The 26,355-nt window shown below is 37.4% G+C and overlaps 1 protein-coding gene across 1 annotated transcript in view; it reads left to right on the top strand.

Annotated features, from left to right (window-relative positions):
- LOC105927400 (urotensin-2 receptor-like) overlaps positions 1 to 26,147 on the top strand; it is a 91,853-nt gene extending 65,706 nt beyond the window's left edge. The window contains 1 exon segment of the mRNA NM_001310003.1: positions 25,629 to 26,147. The gene's annotated coding sequence lies outside the window, so the exon portion shown is untranslated.
- The last annotated feature ends 208 nt before the right edge of the window (positions 26,148 to 26,355 follow it).

Raw genomic sequence — 26,355 nt, 5'->3', positions numbered from 1 at the left:
TTAAATTTTGTCACAGTGTCACCAAAAACCCCAATGCAGTGGGATTTAATGCAATAGATCAACAGAAGGGGTGCATAATTATGCCAGGCCACAACAAAACCATATTTACTCAATATTTATTCAAACCGGTCTCAAAGTTTCTTCAGAATCCCCAAAGCACCCCCCCCCCTCCCCCCAAGCCAGGGAGTGGAACAAAAGCTGTTAATTTGAATTACGTTGCATACCTTGCAACAACACCTCCCACCCAGCCCTGCCTGTCAATGGATGGATTGTCCACTCATTGCACTGTGATGTGAACTCACAGCAATATTTTTCCATGTAAAGATCTTTTACAGCTCTACTATCCAAAAAATTACAACATCAAATTTAATGGTAACACACACAAGAGGAAAAAAGTTAAACAGTTGACATTTACAAAATTGGTACATGTCAAGTGTTCGTTTTGTTTTTGTTTCAGACCTAGTTGCATCATGACTGCAACTAGGTCTGAAATAAACATGTTGTTACAATTGTATTGCTGCTCTTTAATTGCTCATGTTGTTTTTTTTAAAGGAACTTAAAAACAACCTGTTTTATGGGCACCTATTAAGGTGAAATGTATCGCTGTTATTTTACAATACCAAGAAATCCCATTGAACAGTGTTCCAGGTGGCAGCAATCAATCAGTTAATAAGAGGGATCATGTATTTCTAGCTTAAAGCCAGCAGTTTGAGGGTTGGTGATCAATGTGTGCTTGCTCAGAATGCAGGTATGAATAGAGTTGTTTTGTATACAATACGTTTTTCCGTTTTGTACTTTCAAGCTAAGCCTACGGCTGAAAAAGGAGAAATGTTAGAGTGTTGGATCAAAAAACACATAAAATAAACGGTCACATATATATTGCTTGGATATTAAAAATGGAAAGATAGAATGATAGATGGCTTTAATTTCAATATGATGTATTCTAATAGTGTGTTTTTTTTCAAAACTCCTCAAACTCACCCCATGTCCGACAATTCTCAAGTTCCGGTATTCTTTTTCTGCTGCTAGATAATCCATCCATAAATTGTAAAAGACCCCTGGCGAATGTTTGCGGTTCAGGTCTGTGTAAATTCTCATTTTTTCTCCTGTAGCATTTAAAGTCAAAGTATCTTCTCCATTTAACTGTCTCTGTCTTCTTCAAACGTTGTGCTGACAGATAGCTTCTGATATCTTACGTTCTAGCTCCTCTGTCGTGAGTCCCAAGCTTTCTTCATCATACTCAACATCAGTTAACTAGGAATGTTCTCTAAAGTCATGTCAGTGGTAAATCTCCATATTCAGCTCACCTGATTCAAAATCTGAGATGAGATTATGGTTTACAAACTGGGTGAGAGCCCATGTACGCACAGGGAAAACATGCAAACTCCCTGCAGAAGGATCCAGACCACAATGCAAAACAAAGGCCTTCTTGCTTTCATACAGCAGTGCTAACAACAGTTCCTGAGTGCAGCTCTTTTGCAATTAAGCTAGACAAAGCCTAGGGTTAGCAAGGACTAGAGAACAATCCTGACTTCATTCACATTCTCATTTTAATTATGTTAGATAGCTTTTACATACTTAAACCTCCTCAGTTGCTAAGGAAAACTAGCTGTCAGATCTTTATCTTGCATAACATGGCACATGCTCTCTGCCATGCTGGCTTAATTTAATGTATTTCTTATTACTGTGTCCCCTCACCTCACCTCATCGCTTGGCTCTTCCTCTTTGCTCACATATCCTTTCCCTTCACTAACCTGTTAAAAACGGCAAATATTCCACTGGTGTGGCCCCGTGGCAGCTGTTTACTCAATTTGGAATGATATTGTCGCTCACTTTTACATTCATCAGTTCAAAACTGCTTCATTAAGTTCCACATTTACACAATGATGAGACTCACTCCATTTAAAGAGCTGGAATGGACACAGTAACAAGCACATACAGGTACAACTGCCAGCTCAGACTAGAGCAAGGTCATTGGCACAGACATTAATTATTGAAAATGGACCGTGACATGCAAGTTCCACACTGCACACACAGGGACTCGCTGAGTAACTTAATTGAAAATACCTTCAGTTCATGTTGGAAAAGTGTCATTAATTCACCTGTATACAGACAACAGAATGGATTACCTTTTCTATAGAAATTGTGCTCCTCTGTACTCTTTTTTTCCTGCTTGGTGTCACAACAGTTAAGGTCAGATTTCGGACCTTGTGACCTTATCGGTAAAAAAAAAAAAAAAAAGAAACCTTTCAATAAACATGAATACCATAATCAAGATAAAGAGGACCAGCATTAGTGAAAGGCGAATGTAGCCAGGATGACTTTTTACCACAAAGACCTTGAGAACTGGGGCAGGCCAAAAAAATCCCAAACATTCTTTAATAATTACAAGCTTTAATAGACTCATGAAGGATGTGGTAAACAAGAGGATGTAGTTCATCTACATGTCTGACTGGGAGCATTCACAACATGTGTTCTGCTGTTAAAATGCAAGGTTAGACCCAGAGAATGAGATCTAATTACCGGGTGTAGGGGGCTGACTAGAGTCTGGACCCTTGGGACAGATGTAATTGGGTGTCTTTTCCTTTCATCACAACATTAATATGTTATCTCTGAGTCTTCAATATGTTGAGACTCAGACAATAATGTGAAGACAATCCAAGGGGATATACTTTAGTAAAGGTACGTTTAAAACAAAATAGGTATAATGTGAAAAAAATCTATATTTGTGTCACTCATATTCAGAAAGTAAAACTCATATAGATTCATTACACATACCTTCATAGTTATTTTGAGTTAATTAGTTGACTAGAGTGTTACACAATGAGTTTCAGATATTTGACTTTTTCACTTTTTCTTTGTCATTCGGCTTTTCACGGTATTCCCCTTTTCTGGGACATTGAATTTCAGGTTCTCTTTGTAAGCCATTTACTTAAACAAATATACAGGCCTGAAATATTTAATTATATATGTAATGAAACTATTTAATATGAGACTCACTTTCAGAAAATAATATTTTCACTATACTATTATTTTTGATTTTTCTGTAGACTGACCACATTGCGGTAAAGGCTAAAAGTTGCTGATAGAAATCAAAACAGATAGGATACTTACAGGATCAGACATATTTTTGGTTCGCTGACATAGGATTTAATCTAGAGGGATGAATGTGGCCTTATCTTTGCAAGTAACCCCAAGTGTTTTTAATCTGCTGGTCCAAAGCGGTCTGCTATCAGATTCCAAAACACGGAGGGAGGGAGACTGTTTAATTTTGTAACAGTGCAGTTTTGATAGTGGCCTTCGGGGATGCCAAACCTGAAAGTTACTGTTTAATTAATATAATGCAAAAATCACCAAAAGCAAAACTGATTAAACAAGACTGTGGATTAATGCCTTATCGTAGACCAGATTCAAGAAAATATTTTAACATCCATCCATTTTCTGACCCGTTTAATCCCTCACGGGGGCGCGGGGGTTGCTGGTGCATATCTCCAGCGTTCACCGGGCGGGACCATTATAATTCCATCTGTATTATTTCATTTGTAATTCTGCTTAAAGGTGGACCTTATCCCAAGTCTTGTCTTTTATAGCATCTCCTGGGTTTTCTTACAACAATTGTTTTATGTAGCTGTCAATCAACCCCAACCAGCTGAAAATAAGCACACATACAGCATGATGCATTATGTTTTACCATGGAGATTTTTAAGGAAGTGTTATTTTACTACCAGTGTTTCCAATGTTGGGCAGAAAGTAAAATGTTGGTCTCATCTGAGCAGAGCATCTTCTTCTGCAGGATTGCTGAGTCTACATTATGGTTTGTGGCACAGTGCAAATTAACCTGGCAAGCCAGATTGATAATGTGTAGCATTTTTGGTTTAATTCCACACTTTATCAATCTGGACCTGCTCCCAATGAATCTGTTCAGGAAAAGGAGGGACATTCAGGAGAACTTTCTAAGCTGACTGGGCGAAGCGACACCTAGTGTCAGCCTACCAAAGGCTGGTTTTAGCCAATCACAGCATCAAACAGAAATGTCGTAAGCAGCAGATGCCATGAGAAAAAACAACTGGTTACGCTGGTAAAGGCGCCTCTTGCTGTTCTTCTTTGAAAGATGACATCTTGGATTCTGACAAAACATGTGAAAGCTGCAACTATGCATGAATCCTCCTGCGATTCTATGTTTATTTTGGTTCGGTTGTGGGCTTGGCAGCTCTTGCTTTCGTTACTGCTGTATGTCCCACTTTAAATCTGCAACGTGATTGGCCAACGCCGGGTCGGTTCTCAAACGCTTGATGTGGGGCTAGGACACCATGTAACCCTTCCATGAAGATCAGAGTTGTAGAGTGCAAGACTAATAGTTATCCAGTGGACTGCTTCTGCTGTGAACTTCTTTACAGCTTTCTTCCTCACCTGTCCACTGTGTTCCTCAGTCATCATGATGCTGTTTGTTCACAAATCTTCATTAAAAAGTTGGATTTATACGGAAGTTTACTGACACAATGGGTGACTCTATTTTGTATTTAGGAAACTTCTGAAAGCAATTGGATGGAACTGAATTTTATTGAGGGATATTTAGAGCTGAATATAGTTGCATACCATACTCTGGTCTTTTATTTTGAAAACCACCTTTTCTTTTAGAGGTACCCTACTGCGGTCGCAGAGATCTGGCATTTTTACAATCACTGCCGGATGTTCACGCTGGAAGTTTTGGCCATTATGTGGAGACTGAGCAAACGGTAAGAAAATCTTAACCTAAGGTCAGTGGATTTAATACCTAAAGCTTATTTATCCTCTTCCCTGAGCAATAGACCTGACCCTAACATTGGTAGATCAGAAACCTAAACATAAGGTTATTAAATTTCTGTCGGGACCAACTTCTGGTTGAAATTGACATCCGGCTGTTGGGACCAACTTCCAGCGATTTCAAGAGTGACTTTATTTAATTAATAATTTATTTATTCTCTTTGTTGCTATTCAAGTCATGAACAACATGAATTATAGTCAGGCGATCACACATATCAAAACAAACAGGAACATTGATTGGAAAAATGGCAGCACCCTGCGATTGCAGTAGGGTACTCCTTTTTTTTGCAATTGAATAATTATGCACTTCTTTGAGTAAATCAAACACACAAAGTTCAAATAAAAGACTTTGCAATTGTGGGTCGTAAATTGATTAGAAAGGTTCGAGAAGAATGAATGGATATTTGTACAAGGCACTGTATTCGTACAGAATACACTGTCATGCACACAAAAACAGAAATTATTGGTGTTACAGGTAGCATGACCTGCTAATGTTTTCATTCAAAGTAGGCTCTTTAGTTATTTTTATCTCAATCAAAATGGCTCACTTGAAAAACATATTTACCCAGCCCTGGACTCAAAACAGTCAAAGCAGGAAGATGAAACAACAGCCTACTGTAAAGCTTTTGTAAGAACACTGTAATGGAAAATTCTCAAGTGCAGAAAGCTTTGTTCCTTCAGAGGAACTTTGAGATCACAGGGCACATTGCCGCTGGCACAGAAACAAACAGTGATGAAAGATTGTCACTGTCCAAAATAAAAGCCCTGTCAGGTTGAGGGAAAATGATGTCTAAACATCCCATAAACGGATGACAATGCACACAATATGTGCAAAATAGTAATTCCATTGTACGTAAAACATTATGCCTTTCAAAAAAAAATTATTTAAGAGAACAGTATTTGCTTTAAGCGCTCACAGACGTTTCTTGAATGACTTAACTACTTATATCTCAAAATCTGTTGCAAAATAAAAGTGATCAAAATGCAGAGCTGATCAATCCAAATAGATTTAATAAAAATATATTTTTTTATTATTAATTTAGAAATCTCCCACGTGCTGATAAAAATAGCATGAAACTTCAATAGACCTTTTGGACAACTAAATGAGAAATACCACTGCGATGTTTCAGTTTAGACTAGAACAAACTTAATCATAGCTCCCACAGCTGCTTTCAGCAAAACAGCTTTGGTCACAGCTGTCTGCAGAGGAATAAGGACCACCCATGTTTTCTGCATCTATTGACCTGCATTCCCTGAGGATCAGAGATAAGCAGCCTGCAGGGTTGAAGTAAATCAAATTACCCTGATAAATAAAGAATGACGATTATTCATCGGAGCATAGCAAGGCAACTTTACTTGTAGTCCTTTTCATTGTCCCTATTTAATGGACATACAGTACATCAAAGAAATTTAAATATTTCCCTTTCATCACATCTATTGGTAAAATAGCAGCATCAACATAGATAACCAACAATAAGAAAAAAAAACATGGCAAACTGTCAAAAAGTACATCAAGCAAGTGGGGAGCACAAAATGAATGATTTCCTCTCTGAGGAAATAAAACCGACAGTGATGCTGACTTAAAATGTTGTGACAGTATTTATCAGACTGCAGATCAATGAGCTCAAGCTGGACATCACTGGGTGCATGTGCTGTAAGTAAAGGGAGAAACTGTTTCATCTTCAAATCTTGAAAACTCACCATGCTGTACCCCTAACATGGATGAATGGTTCTGGAGGTGATGGTCTGATAGTGTGGCTTCCTGCAGTGTTGGCATGTGAGTGGGAATGCTGCCCTCTGACTTGAAAGAAATGTTTTCATGAAAGCTGTCACCAAGTTGTATGTTTTGTGTGCAGAGACGCTTGCCTTGCGGCGAAATGTTTAGTTCATTCATTGGTGCAGTCAATATAGCAAAGACCCAAATCTGCCATCCAGTGGACATCTGACAGCTCGGAAATGTCTTTGTCTTTCTTTTCATAAAACTATTGAATATATGCTCTCATGTCCCCATACAGGTTAGAACCAATAGGATAACTATGGATGTGATGCAAAAAAAAACTCCAAGTGACGCGCTCTGTTTTGTCTTTTTCTTTATTTGTAGTCAGCCAAACATGTCAAGCCATCGAGCAAACTCTCCATTGAACAATTTTATGCCGCATTTGTCTAAAAGAAGAGTCTGAGGATACATACTGTACTCTCATGCTCTTTCTTAATTTTCCAAGGCACCAAGCAACAACAATCTCAAATAGATATCTTGACCGTTATAGTTACGGAAAAGCGCTGCTGCATTATGGGTATTTCTGCCGCTGAGAGTGATGTATCATAACGTTCCACCTCCCGCTCTGTGATTGGTCCCGTCAGTTTTAGGTCAAAGGGTATTGAGCCTTACCAGACTGACTCACACTGTGTTAAGTTAGTCTGGCCGGCCAGGCTAATGAATGGGGATTTAAGTGACTGAGGTGCTATACTCATCCAACCTTGTTTTTTTTTGGAGAAAGAACTGTCACAGATGGATATGAAGATATTCAACCATATTCTTCCACCTGCACATGACAAAGCAAGTGGAAGACAACAAAAATACTCATACAAAATAATGCATGGGGCAGCAAAGACAAGAATATATGGAAGAGAACGGGGAAAAAATTATTTTCCCGAAAATAATGTCAGTCGAAGCATAGTTGCTCCGCAGGTGTGGGAAAAAACAAAAAGAGAGGCTAATGAAGGAAACTTCATTGTGTTTTCCACCATTCTCATCAGTGATAAAATGTTTCTACTTTTAATTAGTTTCAGACTGACTAATTGATTATTTGTATGAGCAACACAACTCACATTTTACCCAGCAGGTGCGCCGCCTCAAAGTCCTTAATGTCAAATCAAAGTTAGTATTAAGGAACAGAAACATTTTCTTACAATTAGAAACCTATACACCTCCGCAGTTTATTATAAGCATGCCTTGTTAACGCGTACAATACATCACCGATCAGTAAAACTGAGAAGGAACAGTTCCATGAAGGAATTGTATTTCTTTCATTGCAATTTGAAACTTTTTCCATAAAGGGGGAACCTCTAGTTTAGGTACAAGCAGGCTAATGCTTTAATCCTTGTTCAAAAGACTGTTTCTACAGATGCACACTGATCCATATGCAGATATTCTAATCTCTATATCTGATGTAGACTGCATTATTAGAGATGAGATTTTGAGATTTCCTGGTATTTCCACTTAGTTGGAATATTTCCTACTCTTTAATTCTCCAGTAGATACATTCACTGCAAATTCATGCCACGCATTCATTATATTTCCAACCCCTTCACTTTAAAAGTTAGCCCAATCATCCCTTTAGTAGAAGTCTACTGCTTAGAGTTCAGCTTGGAGTTTTAAACCATTTTGGTTTAAAGCCATGAACGCAGCTAAAGCAAAATCCCCAGCTCGCTTTAGTTGCGGTTCACTTGGAAACCCCTGGAGTCCAATTCTACCGTGTGCAGAAATCTACCAGCTTGCCTTCCAGGATCTGAGGGGGAGTCTTCACTGTGCAGCTTAGTAAGGAGACCTGCCAGCCACCCCAGCAACCTGCTTTCTCACACAATGTGGGGTATAAAATGGTCATGCACAACGTTACTTGCATACACACTATTGTGCCATTAAACACGTTTTTAAGTTATTTGATGTTAATAAATAAGTTTCAGTCTGTTAGGTATTGTCCAGTGAATTTCAGCCCAAACAACTGATTTTAGGACACTAGTTGAAAGGGTGATTTGAGGCGTTCTGGCATTCTTTTAACAGCAAACTCTGCACACATATGGAATAAATGAGTGAAAGCTTCTCTTATAGTATAATAATTTATTAACAGAAACAAATGAACATCCAAAGAACACCACTATGGAATGTTTATCTGAATAAACACTGTATTTCAATCAACAAATCCTCTCTGCTAGGCTAGTGAACAAAAATAACAAAAAACACAAAATAACAAAAAAGACCAAATAAAATAGTTGAAAACTATCATCAGAATGATTCAGTGAATCTTGGTTCACTGCAAATCTGAGTTAGAGAACCAAAGTTTATTTTAAAGAATATGGAATGAGGTTTAATTAGCTTAACTAATTTAGAACAAACATTTGGTATATGCTCAATCCATTCACAACGCAAATCTTAGTCAGCCAAAACATTATTTGAGGAAATGACATTTTAAAGAATATTTGCTAAGTAAAAATCATTATTGCTATTAATGTAATTATTTCTCCAGGAAATAATTAAGACTTGAATTGCTAGCTTATATTAAGACTAATATAACCTAAGGAAATAGAATAGTGGTTTTCAAATGATTTTATTTACCTTATTTGCAAGTTCAGGCATACTTTTTTTAAGCTATACTCCATTTGTCAACATTAAGTTGACAAGGACACATGGCCTCACAGTCTCTCCCTTTTCGCACTGACAGCTGTGCAGTGGGAGCCTGTTGGAAAAGAAACGACTCTAAGTATTCAGCTAGCTAATCACACATTTACCATACGTTCTGCCATTTCTGGCAGAAAGTGTGGGAATTGTAGGAATTTGCCCCAAGAAATGTAGGCAATAGGTACACTTGACAATGAAGGGGAGAGTCAGACCGAAGTCAGTGCAGCTTTAGAGCTTTTATGATGTTAATCCACAGCTTCTGTTATAAATAAAGACACCTTGTTGCTTTGGCTGTGTTTCATAACAACTCTCCAAAAGTGGCTCATGCTACATTCATTCATTCACTCACATGCTGACAACACTGAGCTACATTTGTAGCTCTCCAGACTGACAGACGGGAGGCTACCATAAATCAGCACCATCGGGCTCTCACCAATGGGTAAATTGGGTGCCAAAGACATCGGTTGAGACAGTTGGAGCAGGGGCTTGAACTTGCAACCACCCAGTTACAGGACAAAATCCCTAGCTCCTGCACCACTGTCACCCCAGTAAACGACAAAATCGTAACAGCAAAATGAGTTCGTACTGCACAGCATCCAAAACCGAATGGAATAAGGATCCAAAAAAGAAACCTTTCAGCCAAAATATGAAGAGCAAATGCTGTTACCAAGATTAGCTCAAAATGAAAGTAAGGGCTACTCCAATATGTCGTGATCTTGAGCGGTGCAATCGCAGAATGGTGGTATTCCTACACAAACTCGCTCAAGTTTGTTTTGTTAACCAAGCTAAAAAGTTGCAACCTGTGTAGTCGAAGGAAATAGCAAAGGAAAACCCTCCCAGTCAGTGACCCCTTACTTCCTCAGCATATTGAGATCCACTCATGTGCTTGACGAGTCTTATTAATGATGGCCTGGCAAAATTAGAGGAAAAAAAAGAGAAGACCGCCTTATGATTTTGGACAAGGAAGCTGTGAGGCAGTCAAGTAAATAAATAAGACATTACTAAATGACCAAAGAATGAAAGGCAAGACAATCCATGTCTTCACTTTCACAACAAACTGCTGTTATGAAGACAGGATACAGACTTTTGGGATTAAGTTTCACTTTTTAAAAAGCTGAATAACATTATTGTAATGCTGCTAGCATCATCACCACGGAGAGTCAGCAGCTTAAGCCCCTCAAAGCGATCAGTGCATAAATGAGACACCCTCTGGAGGAGGATAAACACACAGAAATTAACTTTTATATACCCAAAACACACCATCATCAAGCACTTCTTAAGACCATTTTCACCACAGAGGCAGCTAGAAAGAGCTGAGCTTTTGACATGTTGATAGAACTGTTTTTAGCTGGAGTTCCATTCTTTGCTCCAATTGTCCTACTGTATATTATTGCGTTTTAAACAATAAAATTTAGTTTTTTTCTTTTAAAAAGGAATCAAAATATTTACTATTACTCCTAAAATAAGCTCACAAAGTTAAATGAAATGAAAGTATAACAGAATGTACAGCATTTTTATACTATTACAGAATACTATATTACAAACATAATTGTTATCTGCAGTCCTAGTGGCACGAGATCAAAAAATATTATTTGGTCATTGCTGTGATGCACTGAGAAAAAAGCCTGCATTGGATCTGCATTGGATCTACTTAATTCAGTTGGTTGCACCAACCTTGTGTTAAATCAAGATTGTTTGGTCACTTCAACATGACTCAATATCTTCCCCCCAAAACTATTTGTTCAATTAAAACTAAAGGGAGGGATTTTAAGTAATAGGTAACCTTACTGGGTTACATTCTGAAATCTGGATTCGTAAAGGTGTCTCCTTACTGTATCAGATCAGTGTACAAGCACAGACATCATTGGACTTTGATTCTGAATCCAGGCCCCTGTGTTGTGTGAAATGTATTTCTCCTGAAATATTCTGTTCCCTCACTTCTTTAGGCTTACATATTGTGATGTTAAGTTCAGTGGATAGCAGACAGGTGAGGAGAATATGCTTGTGTGCAGCAAGCATACAACCCACATGAACCAAAACTGCATCATAGGCAACCAGGATAACATAATATTTCAAGAAAATTATTGCATTAATTTTGATAAGTTCTTAAACATCCTCTTGATAGTGAAGTCACATCTGTCTCTCCGTACACAAGATAACATAACGATGGTGCATTTTTGTTCATTTAACTTGTGACCTCATGTCTCATTTTCAATTTTAGGATACCTGCTGTCGCGAGTAAACTTAAATTGATTCATTGAGTTTCAATCAAGTTAAATTGAACAGTTTTCATATTATCTGGTATCTGCACAATATAATTACGTTATCTACGTACATGAAACAATAATGTTGAATCAACAATATATGCTTAAATAGATGCCATATATCTTTTTCCAGTGTATTTGTGCTGCTGTTGGTTGGTGCCCATGAGTGCGGTACATGACAGGTGAGAGAGTTTCTTGAAGTTTTGATAGTTTGACATTTCCAAAATATACATGGCTGCCTGGTTTGGCGGGTGATCAGAGTGTATGATACAGCTTTAAATGCACTGTAAAATTATGTTGGTGCGTTAATTTCCAATAACATTTTATCTTCTAATGCCTTTGACAGAAAGAGCAGATGCGTAATAGTGTGACAGGGGTATGGTATTTCGCAAAGGCGGCAAACATTTCCAAATCCATCATGTTGCCTAGAAAACAGGTTGAAAGCTCAAAGGTGTGAAACATATAACCTTCATCACAGATGAGAACCAGAAAAAGGTCCTCACTTTACATCAAAGTCCTCACTTTGAGTAGTAAAATTTGAAAAATGTGTTCTTACTCAGTTGCAAGTACAAGTACACTCACTCGCACACGCACACACACACACACACACACGCACACACACACACACACAGTCAGCAGCTCTCAATTGTTATTTCGTTTCATCAGTAAAAAACAAAATTGTTAATTTCAGGATGCTTACACATTTTCTTTCATCGCTGCCTTTTGGTCATTAATGTAAGTTCAAGGGATAAAACAAGACTGTTCCAATATTAGGCAGCTAAGTTTTATATTAAACATTAAAATCTGAAGCCTGATACTTTCCATTACTAGATCACGTCTTTGATTAGTTAAGGCTGGGGAATCGGATGAACGTAACAAATCTGAGGATTAACTAGCAATTGCTATTTTTTTCTCTGTTGCGTTTTTATTTCGTCGACAAAGAGCATTGATCCCTCACACAGACCATACAATGAGAAACCTGCCGTCCTTTCATTTAAGAGATAAAGCTATCCCATGCAGTCTGAAATACACTTTAATTGATTAGTCATTTATATCAATAACATGGCCTATTTCCGTTTTTACATCGCCAAATGCCACAATTAGCAAGTTAGTTGAGGAGGGTGAAGTGAATTGCTGATTGGACTGATAAGCTTTAAAAAATTGTCACTGTCCTTGATTGAAAACTGGGCTTCTCTGCGTTCCAAGTTTAAATGCATAATTGAGGTGAAGGTAGCCTGGATTATAAAGCTTTATACTGTACAGTTTCTTGTATCTGCCTAATGGACGGATTTCACTTAGGAGCAGCTCAATTTACTTGCTCATGGGTAGAGCCCCCATGAGCCAGTACTCATGCATACACCGGCACAAACATGTAATTGAATAGATGGCGATTAAAGCTACAGAGAGCTAAAATGGCATTAGTAATTAGTGTTTACAGAGATGAATTGTCAAAGGAGTAGGAATTCAAAGGAGAGAAGAATAGAAAAGTGATGATAGAAAAGGTGCATGTTGGTAGTATGTTAAAGTACTCTTAATGTCGAGTCTAGCAGCACAAAGGAAAATTATTGTTTTTTTATGAGCGTTGGATTTCTTAGTGTTGACTTCATAGTCTTTACTTTACTGACCAGATCAGGGATCTGCAATCTGCAGCTAGAGCAGTTCTGCCTTGACCAAATATCGCATGAAATCAAATAATCATCACATCTGCAGTGCTTTGCTAAATTATTCACACCTTTTGACGTTCTTCACATTTTCACTTTGCAGCCACAAAGTTCCATGTATTTTATTGAGATGTTATGTGAAAGATCAACAAGAAATAGACATTGTGATATGACAGGATTTAAAAAAAATTTTTTTTTACAAAAGTTGCTGCAATTTACAGCTACAGGTTTTTTCTTGCATGTCTCTACCAGCATTTAAAGACCGAAGCTTTTGCTCTTTTCCCTTTGCAAAACAGCTCAAATTAGTCAAACTAGATAAAGAGCATCTGTCAAATTTCAAAGATTGCTACAAATTATCCATGTGATTTAGGTCTGAACATTTATTTTTTTCAGGCATTCTAACATGCTTTGATCCAAATGATTCCATTGTAACTCTGAGCTTTAGGGTCATTGTCCTACTGGAGGGGGGATCTACACCGTGGTCGTCAGTTTTTTTTTGCCTGTTTATCACCATCCACCAGAAATTAAGAAACACTAATAAAGAAATTAAGAAACATGGTGGTAGCATTGATGATAACATCACCATGTTTCAGCGTGATGATGGTGAAGTATCAATTTTACACAGCTTACGGCATTTACAGATAGGCGAGAAAGTTCAATTTTGGTCTCATCTGACCAGAGCACCTTCTCCTGCATGTTTGCTATATCCCCCACTGCTATTGAGACTTCTTAGGAGTTTCTTCTTGCCGTACTTCCATAAAGACAGGATTTTCAGAGTGAGATCCATATTTCTGTAAATCTTCTAGAGTTACCGTGGACCCCACGGTTGCTTATTATATTAATGCTGTCTATGTGCAGCTAGTTGACACAAATACTACTGTTAGCTGTGTTACATCCCTTTGTAGTTAGTTCATGGTGAGAATACATACAACCATATTTAATTTATGTGTAGAAATTGTGCTCACTGTGGCTTTCTACATTTAAAAAACATGTTTATTGCCACAATAAAGAAAGATTATGCTGGGTCTTAACAAGTAAGGAGAGGTTGCAACTTGCTGGGTACAATATAGCTATCTGCAAGGAGGAACCAGACAGTTATCAGGACAGATTTATTTCCAGATATTATTATTATTATTATTATTATTATTATTATTATTATTATTATTATTATTAAAAGAAGCAGGAATGTCATGCCATTTTTGTTGATCTTGATTAACTTTCCACATCTATTATATTTGACTACAGTGTGGATTTTAGTATTGTGTCATTTTCAATGTTCATGCCAGTTAATTTAATTATGGGGCTTATTGCCATTACCTTGTCACTCCATTCCATGCCATGTTTAATTACTAATGGAATTACCATTTCCTTACAATTCTTGTAAGCAAAAAATTACAATAATTGGCTTACAGGAATGTTTTTTTTTTTTTTTTTTTTTTTTTTTTTTTACCAAACATCTCATATCTCATGTTCAGTGTTTTCATTTGGCACCTTATGATCTGGCTACTTGCCCTGTGGATGTCAGAGGGTCACTGCTGATTATGTGGTTCCTTAGCCACAAAGGACAGGTGTGATTGAAAGTGAGAGAATAATAAATCACTCAATAGGCCTCTGAAAAAATATGTCCCCCTCACTGCTGAGATGATGGTTACACCCCTAAATATCAAGCAGATAGTGAGAAATATTGTCTTCCTATACTGATGTTGAACCTGTTATATTTCTCAACTTCAGCATTTAAACACTGTTTGAAATCAATGTTGCTTCAGCAACCAAGGAGAGAGAGAGAGAAGTAGAAACATTCAAATAAAAATCAGGAATTAATAAAAATAAGTTTTTTGGGGTTTTTTTAAGAGCCAAAGTTAATAGCAAGAGTACAAACAAGTCTTTAGAGAAGAGCAGCCAAACTGAGGTAAGTGTGCACGTGAATGGGGTGGTACACTAGTAAAAGATAAGAGCAGTTGTTTTCTTTTATCGTACATCATTTTATGCGTTCGTGCAATCATGAACAAAGCAAATGAGGAAAAGGAGTGTGAGAGCTCTACAGGCTATTTGGTCAGACATTAACCTTTGGTGAAGGATTACAAGCATCAAACTCAGAGAAGTACTTTGGGCGTTTTACAAACACATAAGCTTCAAGATTTAAATGTCCCAATTTGTTTAGAAAACTCATTAATAACTTATGAAGCTGATGTTTTTACAGCTGTTCACATATGTGACCCAATTTTTTTTTTCTCGTTAAGTCGCAAATGGACAAGCGTGAGTTTGTCCAGAGCTGATCCAAGGTCGTATGCATAACACTTGTCATCACAAATAGTAGGTTAAAAAAGGTACATTTTGATCTTATCGTTAGATTTTAAAGATAATATGGTTTAGCAGTGATGGTGCACAATAATATCAACCAAAAGCGGACTGATCTTCCTATCTTTATTATAATTTCCTTGCATTCCTTAAAATGTCTTGCTTTTATAAACCTTTAAAATTGGATTTAATGTTTAGTCCACAGTTTTAAAATAATTAGCACTCATCCTAAGCATCATGGCTTGCACTAATAGAAGTAGAAAAGTAAGAATGAAGTTCAGAAGCAAACACATTTGTGTAGTTGTTACAGACGGAGAAGTGCGAAAAAATATTGACTTGCTAAAAATTTCTAAAGCTGACTTAGCTTTCCTGCAGGAAGCCAGCTTTAAGTTTAAAGTACGCCCTGGGCTACATAAGAATAGGATGAGTCAGGCTCACAACTTAGGCTTCAATAATAAAGCAAAGAGGACATTTTTCATCTTCCAAGTTTTACTCTAATGGGAATAAAAAGTTTGTGACTGAGTATTTGCCCTCAAGTTTATGTACACTCCTCTTAACCCATACTTTCAAATCACTAAAGCTATTTATTCAGATTTTTGCCTTTATGCCTTTGCCTTGCTTCCACTTCAAAATGTATCTTTAGTGATAATTTGCACTCTTGTCAGATCTACTCTATTTTTCTGATGCTATACCAGTGAGTGATCTGTTATGAAGTATTTGTATTTGGAAGTCAGAATTCCCAAGTGCAAAGTCGCAAAAAAGAACTCTATTATCCTTCATAGTCAGAGTTCCTACTTGGAAAATGTTTTAGCTATAGTGAACGCTCAAAATCCAAAATCCATGATATGTGTTGCAACAGTAAACATAAAAAAATAAATACATAAAAGACCTTTTATCACTGCGGTTTTCAGGGCTTGTGAAAAAGTCAAGAGAATACTTTATTACTTGCAATATTTTAGGTGCAATGTGATAAAAGATCTTTTTATTTTAACGTATGGATATATAGGACACCAGATTTCTATTAATGTAATCATTTCACCAGGAAATAATTAAGACTCAAGTAGGTAAATGATGGCGCTAGAGGGCGCTGTGGCAGACAGTTGGTCATGTGGCCATTAGCTTGATAGGTTAATATTAAAGTTACACAAAACACCATAAATTCAACAATAATGTTACCTATTAATTGTGTGATAATGCTCGTAGCACTATTGGACATAGACCAGTATTAAGCCTAAACCCCGCAGTTACGTTTACTAGGGCAGTTGCCTCCTTAATAACTTATTGCTAATAGCGGTTAATGCTAGCAGCATTGGGCGCTAACTTTAAAAGACTTTTAAGCCATATTTTGTTGTAAGGAGCGGGCCGGAAAACATAAACGGTGTATAAAACCCTTCTGAAAATAAAGTTTGTCATAACACACCCAAAATCAACATGGTATGGTTTCAAATTGGTAGTGGGACCTTAGCCTGTACCCTCTAGGTCTTTTTACATCGGTCAAACCTTCAAAAGAAAACAGTTAAAACACATTAAAAGTAAACCGTTTTAAAATGTCCCTGCTCATTTCTCTGCCAAACCTTTACCTTTGTGTCTGTTCGGTTGAGTTTGGGCGTCCAGTTGGAAGCAGTTGGACCAGGGTAAAGCTGGTTTGTGCCGGCTGTGAGGGGCAAGGGGCAAGCGGCTAGCTCAGGGAGAAACAGCTGTTGTTTGGGAAACCAGGCCTAGGTGAGCTTTACACAAGTCTCCGGTGGGCTGCATTCGGCCTGTGTGGTGTGAGGGCCTGCACAGGTTGCAGTGGGCCCCTTTCTGATTATCTTTTCTCCTGCAAAGCTGATGAAAGGTTACAAACAGCCTATTCGATGGTGGTCGGCTGGTTAGGTTCCGTTGTTATAAAAAGGCAGGCTGTTCTTAGCTGGAGAAGCCTGCATATGTGGCGGGTCTCCAAACTCCATTCGGACACCGGTGGCTCCGTCTATCAGTGTGGACCACTCCTCACGAGGACCCACAGAAAAAGAGGAAGATGTGAGGGAGAGAGCTTAGCTTTGTTGCGGTGCCACCCTGCTGTGAGGGGCAGGTGCTTGTAAAAGTCTCACATTTCTTGTGGCTTACAATATACAGTCTGATTCTGTATTACACTTGGCTGAAAGTACAACAGTGTGTCAATCTGTTCCTGCTGAGAGGAAGTTTCTTATTACGGGTAATGTAATGTAATTATGCTAATCATCTAACTTCATATTTTATAATCATATGACTCCAATGCATAATATGCACTGCTCACTGTTTCTTTAGTTTTTTTTTAGGCAAGGCAAGGCAAATTTATTTATATAGCACAATTCAGTACAAAGACAATGCAAAGTGCTTTACATGATTAAAATATAGCAAAATAAAACAGAATAAAAGCAAGTAGGAATAAAATATAGATAGAAAATAGAACAAAAAAGTGGTGATTCAGTTAACTAGGACAGTTGAAGGCAATTTTAAACAAATGTGTTTATAATCTCGATTTAAAGGAACTAAGGTTTTCCACATCTTTACAGTTTTCTGGAAGTTTGTTCCAGATAATTGGAGCATAGGAACTAAATGCTGCTTCTCCATGTTTGGTTCTGGTTCTAGGTATGCAGAGCAGGCTGGAGCCAGAAGACCTTAGTGGGTTTTTTTTAGTATGGGAAGTCAAATTATGTCATATTTAATTCAAGTAGCCCAAAAAGCTAAAACAATAAAGAAACAAACAATAAAAAAAGAAAATGAAATTCAGGTTTAATGCAAGGACTATATTAAAATGATTTATAATAAGATTTGAGGCCTGAGTATTCTTTATCACTGTTTCTCATCATTGTTCTAAAGTATTTCTGTTACAAGGGATGTAAAAACAGGGGTCCTATGTGGTACCGTTTGTGGCTGGGGACTCTTGCTTTCTTTGTTAACCTGTCCATCATCATTACAATCAAAAAAGGTTCAATATTTCTCATGTAATCACACCAGTATATCTGACAAATGGGCCATGGTGTTTTGCAAAGATTCAGAGAATCTTACATTGATACAGCATCTATTTGATAAGGAAATAAAAAAAGTGGGGATCTGGGTTTCTTGAAAATACCAAATCTGATTTGATCCAGAAATATAGCAATATTTCTCAGGAATCTAAAACACTGTTATTACTTCTTACCAGGTCTTTATAGGCTCTCCAGTGCAAGGTCAGATTTCTTTGTATAAACAAAATTGGAACTTCAAATTAGAACTTTTTTCATATTTGAGGTAGAAGAGAGCAAGATTTTGGGTCTAGTTATCCCATATTTAGAGACAGAATGTGTCCTTTTCTTGGACCAGCTCGATGGAATATTGCATTCTCTTCTTCCAGAATAGGCAAAGTTAATTTAACTGGCATAAATTGGTTCTCTACGATCTTACAGCCCTGAGATGACTTCTCAAGATCATGATAAAAAAAAAATTACATTGAACTACTTCAGTTTAATCATAGTACATTAATTTCTGACCCTGCCATTGGTCTCTAAAGCGCAGTTATTTTTATTAGATTGTATCTCTAAGTGGCCCAGAATCTCCCTGAGCTGTATCTCTGAAGTCATTGTCATCACCTAAATGTGCAGACCTGACAGGATACTCTAATCGTCTTTCCCTGCTAGTCATTAAAACAGAGCTTAGTTCAGAGCTCTACACTATTTATTATTAAAATAACTCTAACCATACTGGTACGTTTTGCTGTAGGTAATATGTCTTAGTATGAAGATATTCAGGTATGAACTGCAAATTGGAATGATTTCTTAAAAGAAACTTCACTGATAAATGCACACTTTTAATGATCCATCCACCTTTTTATGTTACATGCTGTTGAACTTTTCAAAAAAGGTCAGCAGGTAAAAGGTGAATCTGTCTCAGAATGGTCAACAGTCTATTACAGGATAACACATCTGGTCACAGGTAGCTCATTGACTTAGCGTGCAAGTTTTGGGTAACAACATTCTACCTACACTCGCATCTTTTATATTGTGAGGTCATAGTTCCTACTGCTGGAGCCCCCATGACTCCTAAACTCCTAAAAAATGATCTGTAAATAGGGGTGTCACCAGATATTATGGCACATCTTATAGCTTGTGATTTTAAATCATATTTCAACAAATTTGTAATCAAAATTAAGCCCTATCACTTTTTGTGGCTGTCTCAGCATGACTTTGTCTGATGAGATGTATTATTATGATATAGGGATATTGGGGTGAGTAATTTAACCATGACCTCCTGCTGTATCGGTGTCTGAGACTCTTATTTTGAAGTAAGGACAAGGACAAGCATTTATAGACAGCTATATGAATAGCTGCTAATGATGAAGATGACATTGTGATATCGTAGTTCCACATCTTAACAACATAAACAGATATTTTCATCTGTGCTTCGTCTCTTTCACCATCAATTTCTCTGAGCTCCATCTTGATCGCAAAGATCTTTATTCATCGTGGGGACAATAAGGTCAGTGAAAGCTCATCTTAGGAGCCAGATAAAATCATGGCGAATCAAAATTTCCATGGACAGCACGTGAAATTATGCCGCCTTCCAAGCGCTTTGCAATGGTCACATTGCACACATTGATTTTGTGATGGCAATTGTGATCGATGTGATGTGAAGGTTTTACCATTGATGATGCTCAAGTTGATATCTGATCTCTAGCTTTGTATCATTTCGAAACTCAATGGCAGTTTAACGGTGTTTAATTAAATGTCATTTTCATGCTGGACATTTCTAAACTCTGAGTTAAAAAAAAACTGGTTGAGATTTATGAAGCCTTTGTTGTAACAAAAACTGGAACATTGACAACCTTGGCATGAACAAGCACAGAAAAAAACTATTTGGTGTAAACAGTAATAGTCTACTGGTCAAATCTGGACTGAATCATTGTATACTGATTACAGTGTCATTAAAACACATTGTGACTTTATTTATGTAAAAAAAAAAAAAAAAAGCAAAAAAACAGGGGTCTTATTTTTCTCAAAAATCCTGTTTTGTTCCAAGTATCAACTCGCCTCATGAGCTGAGATGAGAATGTGTACACCCCTATCCAGAAATCACTGAAAGTTCTGTGGTTACCGTATGACATTGCTAATGATTTATTTGGACATCAGCGATAAGACAGTGGGTGTCGTGTTTCACAATGAACTATATAGGTGTAGAAACTTTGATCACTTCAGATAAATTACCCAAACATTTATACACATTTGTCAGCCGAGTTTGACTCTTGACACAAAATGATCCATTAACTTTGTGCCATGTTATATATATGAACTGACACCTTTAACTCACAATGTAACTGTCAGTACACTGTGAGCGTTGGAAACAAAGTCAAATTCCTTGATTGTGCACACAGTCATGGTCAAATAAATAGGTTTTCTGATTCTGAACTACTTTAAAACATATTGTTTCTGTTTTACTGTTTTGTCCAGACCATCAATAGCTGACCACAGCTTTTGAGCAATTTTGCAGGACAGTGAGAATGTAATGTGCTTCTTCCAACAGAATTGGATTTAGATTATATTGGTTGCACTTTATCGAGCCCACATCAGGTAAATTCAATTGTTACAGTGGCAATACATCAACATACAGATGGACAATAAACAGTTTTGCAATAAAACCATCAGTAGTACTGGTATAAAAATTAGACAAAAACGAAAAGACTAAAAGATTTAGACATGTATGATTTAAGGAAACTGCGATAGACTGATGACCTGTCCAGGGTGAACCCCACATCTCGCCCATTGACAGCTGGAGATAGGCACCAGCACCCCTCGTGACCCCACAGGCATGTTAGAAAATGGATAGATTGATATAAGGAAACTATAAGCTATGTGCAATATATACAGTGAGCTATTTGCATTATCTACATGAAAATATGTATAAAATAAAACTATTGTTCATGATAGCAGCTTGATGAGAGGTGGCAGAGATAGTAGTAAAATGAAGTAATGCAAATATATCACCTAGTGCTACTTTACAAGTTGTGGGTTATATGCAGTCTGACAGCAGTTGGTTTGAATAAGCTGCAGTATATTTACATGCTGCACTGTGGGTGTAGAAGTCTGCTGTTGATGGAGCTGCTTAAGGGCACTGCAGTCTCATATGTGAGGTGAGAGGAGTTGGCTATGGTTGATGTCAGCTTGGCTAACATCTCCAAAATTGAGTCCAGAGGACAATGCAAGACCAAGCCATCTCCTCTGACCAGTTTATTTCAGTTCCTTTCTCTTGATTTTTCATCTCTCATATATCTATCTATATATATATATATATATATATATATATATATATATATATATATATATATATATATATATATATATATATATATATATATATATATATTCCCCTTCATGTGTCAAGTTTGGCTCCTAAAATGAAAGGCAGCAGCTATTAAATATGTTGACATTTGGCCCTCATCACTAACTAGTGGCACTCTTTGTGGTGTGGGGTTAATGCACAATGTGTGATATCACACATGTGCACTTTACCTCTGAGCAATTTTTTTAATGCATTAACAGCTTCCAGATGCTGTTGGTGCCATTTGCCTGTCAACCATTATAGTGAATGGGAAGCTTTTCTGTTTACTCAGAAGAGCAGGCTGAGAAAGAATAAAAGGGAAGGGAGCTGGTAGCTCTGTTTTTTTAATATACAACAAAAAGAAAATTGTTTATGTCACTTTATCAGTTTCTATGAAAACTGTATAATTGACTCTGACAACCCTGGACAATGTTAATTCCTTATCACAGGGAATGTATAACTTGACCATTTCTATTTGCAACAAATGCATCCCATTGAACCAAAAGACATTGAAAGAAAGACCACCTTAAAAAGTGCTAACACTCATATTTACCTTTATTTTCTGTATAAAAAAATAATTACAAACTTCGAACATCATTAGAACCATTATATGATGAACTATGAACTGAGCAACTATTAGCACAACACAATTTATTGCCATTTATCTTGGATTCCATGCCTATTTGTTACAGTTGACTTATAAAATATGGCAAATTAGGACTCACCAAAATTAAACACTAAGCAATCTCAGATGATGTTACTTATTGTAATCATAAATCTACATTTCTTGCAGTAAACTACAAGTATAATGTAGAAAATCACTTTAAAATTGTTTCATACCTGAAACATCAGCTAACAAGGGACAAAAACTAGAAAGATATGAAATGGTAAACAAGTGCTTGTCACATTTTGTGTTGAAGAAAACATACTAGACTGGTAATTAATTTGCATTAAGAAAATGTATTATTTTTAAATTAACTGTGGCCATTAAGCAGTGTGGGATTCTTCCTGGTTTAAGTTAAAACTGGGGAGAATTTTTTTTTTAAGGAAAATGATAATAAACCACAGATTCACAGTCATTCAGTCATGTAAAACATGCAACAACTCTACTCCCCTCACATGTCCAGCATATCTCTGAATCACATAGTACCATTTCACAGAAAGTCCAATATCTTCAGTGGATAACCCCATGATGTTGTTTTTCCATGTACTACACTTGGCCTGGCTCTACTCAGCTCCGCCCGCTTTGCAAGCGTTTTGATTACAGTTCTTTTTTCCTACCAGTCTGGCTTTTTTCGTCCCTTCTCAAAAGGTAGCAGGACCAGAGCTGAGTAGGGCTGGAATGTGATGCACAATACTGTTCACTGATTGGCCCTAGAACGAGGAACGTGGAGAAGATTTTACCGAGGAAGTGCAGGGGAAAGTTAAACCGAAAAGCTACAACATTAATATTAACGACCACCATGAATGAAGTGGGTCAAGCCGAAATATAATTGTACTATATACGTACCGTGAACCACGCCTGACGGAAGAAAGAGAAAAGGACACTTTAGCGGTCTTTACGTAGACAGGCGTGCTATATGTACATGTAGATTTAGAGAGGCTTGCTCTCATTTTACACACACTGAAAGGTCCTGTTTTTTTTTTTTGGTTCAAAAAGTTGTTCATGGCCACTGATCAAACCTGAAAGGAGCTGCAGCAGGACCTAAACCAAAGAACACTCAGCTGAAATTTAGGTTATCCCTGTAATTATACCGATCCTCTCTCTCAACAAACAATTTTATACATTATCTACTTAATATCATCATATAGATCAGAAGATAGATAGATAGAGTAGATAGATAGATAGATAGATAGATAGATAGATAGTAAATAGATAGATAGATAGATCAGATAGATAGTGGATAGAGATGAATGGTGGATGGATGGATGGATGATGGCTGGATGGATGGCTGTAGGATAGATAGATAGATAGATAGATAGATAGATAGATAGATAGATAGATAGATAGATAGATAGATAGATAGATAGATAGATAGATAGATAGATAGATAGATAGATAGATATCTATATATTTATTCCTCACCCCACCTCCAGCCGTTGACAAAGATTTTAGGAGCGGGAAAGATCTTGGTGTGTGTATAAACACCATACTGGATATATTACTACTGATTAGAAGTAGCCTCTGTATTACAGTGTGGTGCTTTGCTTGTTGGGCTTCTTTCAGGCTTGTTTTCATAGAGCTGGTCGCTTTTTCTCTCTCAAGATGTGGCAACAGGTTGGGGCCGGTGGGGCATGGACTAGGTTTGTTCAGGTTGAGGCGGAGTTCGGCCCTGATCTCAGCTTGTGGCTTGGGCAGTCTGCTCGCCTCCATCCTGGGGATGAGGGTCATCTCCCCGGTCTGGGGACTGGACACCCCTCTGGGGTACCAGTACCTGGACCTGCGAGTATAGGATGTGTGTGGTGAGTGCATCTATTCTCGGGTGGTTCCGTTTGCATGTGTGGGCATCTGGGTGGGAACGTGTTATAGTGGAGACCTGAAATGCCCCAGGAGAGGAGGCAAACCAAATCACAACCTGACAAAGAGACAAGCACATAATCACAGGCATACAGTCACAAAGAGTGGACCCCCCCCCCGTTACTAAGCTGGTTACTAAGAAATATGTGAGAATACGTTCTACACATCTGCTTATCACACACAGGTCTTAGCTAGCCAGATGTACTTTTAAAAGAGCGTTAGCTTAAAAAAACGATGGGTGACTATTCTTTAGTTTTTCATATGTCACTTTTAAAGCAAAGCCGACGTTGGCTTTGTTGTAAGCAAGGCAAAAGCATTCAAGAATGTGGTGGGGGAGGGGCAGCACAGTGCTACTCAATGCCTTATACAAATGCAGAGCTCTCTGGTCACGTCGACACTTTTACTTTCATCCCATCTAGAGGTATTCAAACCATGAGGAGATTATTTTTTGAAACTGTAACCTTTTTAAACCTTGAATGTCTCATGCCATTGCCTTATTGCACAGTATTTATTCTGGCGTGAGTGTATCAACGATGGAGTGTATCAACGATGGAGTGTTCAGTTGATTCATACATGCAACAGCACAGACTTCTACATCGTTTGTAAGGGAACTGCAATCTGGCTTTTTGAACCGGATATGAGTCTTATTAGATCCTAAAGGCTATTTGCACGATTTAAGCTATTCAGGAAGCATTTTTGGTTAGTGGAATGAAGTCATTTCAAGAAAAAAAGGTCTGGAAACATTGTCCTGTGTCTGCGTGACATCGGGTGTCTGTCACATCAAAAATGCCATTATGGTAATAATTGTTGATTATAGAAAATGAAAATGAATGCCCATGCAGGCACCTCAGAGTGTAAAATCTGATAGAACCTTCTTCAAGAGGTAATTGCCAAATAATAAATACCTTTGAATTAAAATACAGAAATAAACCTATCTGTCAACGCCCCTATGAAGACAAAAGTTACCTTTCCATATCAGAAAAATATTTCATCCTAAGCAGATGTAGTTAAGCTAAAGTGACTGTGCAAGTTGTGCAGAAATAAACAATTTTATTCCTTTATTGCTGCTGTAACTGGGTCAATGTTTTTATTTATTTATTCATTCATTTACTGCTCTTATTTATTTTTGGTGTAAAGATTTCTCAGGGCTTGAATTCTGCATGTGTATTTAATATAAGAAATTCAATTAGATGTGCAAAAGCTCACTAAGCACCCACAGCAACCGATAACTGCTTCTTTGCTATTTTTACTTGCGCGCCGTTTCCAATAATAGCATCCACTGCAAACGACGGAAATTCTGAATGAGCGTGTAAATGTGCTGAAGGGATTTGCAGCTTCTGTAGTAATCTCTTTGCTCTGTCTTGTTTCTCTGGCAGAATGAAGAAACTAGAGAAGAAGAGAAGAGAAGAGAAGAGAAGAGAAGAGAAGAGAAGAGAAGAGAAGAGAAGAGAAGAGAAGAGAAGAGAAGAGGCAATATAAAAAATGGAAGAAAAAGAAGTGAAAACAGATCCTGGGCTCATCATCATTTGAGAGCGAGAACAATGACAAAAGCTGCATTCCTTCGTTTTTTTATTGCGTGGGCACAGCAAAGCAGCTTTGTTTGTATCCCAGCAGCACCTGAATGACAACTACTGCTGCTATTTTTGACTTTCAGACCAGTTTTTCACTTCTACATTGGTCACCTTTTGAACTTCCTATGGCATGAAGACCAAAATAGTTCCATTTTATAGGTTCTGTATTTTACTTTATGTTCACCTTGTTTATCATTGGGTCAGCCTGCATGCAGAATACATTCAAACTCTTTCTATATAGATAAGAGGGAAAAATTGGTTGATGCATGAGCAATGTAAAAATACTAATCAGAGAATTAATTTTATTAAATGTGTTTTGATCGTTTATTTGTAAACATTTTTAAACACATTTTCCCTGAGCCCACATCACAGAGGGAACACAACAGAGGGATGTGTGGATGGTAATGTAACATGTACTTTAATTTCAACTGAAAATGAAGAGAAGAGGTACAAAAAATGTCCGATCTTTAAAGCCTTAAAACTTTCTTCTAACAGGCTTTGAAAACTAAATGAGCAAATATCCGCTTTTCTA

This window comes from Fundulus heteroclitus, chromosome 10 (assembly GCF_011125445.2).
Source record: "Fundulus heteroclitus isolate FHET01 chromosome 10, MU-UCD_Fhet_4.1, whole genome shotgun sequence".
In the NCBI taxonomy this organism is placed as follows: Eukaryota; Metazoa; Chordata; class Actinopteri; order Cyprinodontiformes; family Fundulidae; genus Fundulus; species Fundulus heteroclitus.
The sequence above is the reverse complement of the archived record's forward strand: the minus strand, read 5'-3'. Positions and strand labels throughout refer to the sequence as shown.